Source organism: Arachis ipaensis, chromosome B9, assembly GCF_059453495.1.
Source record: "Arachis ipaensis isolate K30076 ecotype BB chromosome B9, ASM5945349v1, whole genome shotgun sequence".
In the NCBI taxonomy this organism is placed as follows: domain Eukaryota; kingdom Viridiplantae; phylum Streptophyta; class Magnoliopsida; order Fabales; family Fabaceae; genus Arachis; species Arachis ipaensis.
This window is the reverse complement of record NC_142444.1, coordinates 43,603,361-43,604,123: the sequence shown is the minus strand read 5'-3', so window position 1 is coordinate 43,604,123 and position 763 is coordinate 43,603,361. Positions and strand designations below refer to the sequence as shown.

At 45.0% G+C, this 763-nt stretch overlaps 1 non-coding gene across 1 annotated transcript; it reads left to right on the top strand.

Moving 5' to 3' along the window:
• Window positions 1-421: 421 nt before the first annotated feature.
• LOC148544481 (small nucleolar RNA R71) lies at window positions 422-528 on the top strand. The gene has a single exon (XR_015900439.1). It is a non-coding gene; the product is annotated as a small nucleolar RNA R71 (small nucleolar RNA).
• The last annotated feature ends 235 nt before the right edge of the window (window positions 529-763 follow it).

Below are 763 nucleotides of genomic sequence, written 5' to 3'. Positions count from 1 at the left end.
CCAACCAGGGTTGTAGGTCTTGGAGTATGGGTCATGATTTTGTCTAGGGGAATTTCCAATGTAGTTGGCTTGCTCCTACTCACTCTCTGCCTCTGCATTCACTCCCTCTTGGGTTGTTGATGAGGTGGTGATTGCTGCTACTTGGTTCCTCTCCATCTTCTTGGTGAGGTTAGCTAATTGCTTGGTAATGAGCTTATTTTGGGCCAACAGAGCATCTACATTGTTTAGCTCCATCACTCCTCTAGTGTTCCCTCTTTCGGAGGCATAGAAGTAGTCATTCTCTGCTACAGTTTCAATGACATCTATGGCCTCCTCAATGGTCTTCTTCTTGTTCAGAGATCCCCCGGATGAGTGGTCTACTGCTTTCTTTGATTCATAAGAAAGGCCTTTATAGAAAATGTGTAGCTGCACCCATTCATTGAACATATCTGGTGGACACCTCCTTGTTAGGTCCTTAAACCTCTCCCATGCTTCATATAGAGTCTCACCATCCTGCTGCCTAAAAGTTTGAACCTCAGCTCTCAGCCTGTTGATTCTTTGAGGAGGATAGAATCTGGCTAAAAATTTGTTCACCACATCTTCCCAGGTTGTCAAAGTCTCCTTAGAGAAGGATTCCAGCCATTTAGATGCCTTATCCTTGAGTGAGAAAGGGAACAAAAGTAGTCTATAGGTGTCAGGATGAACACCATTAGACTTCACAGTATCGCATATCCTCAGGAAGGTGGTTAGATGTTGATTGGGGTCTTCTTGGACGCCTCCTCCG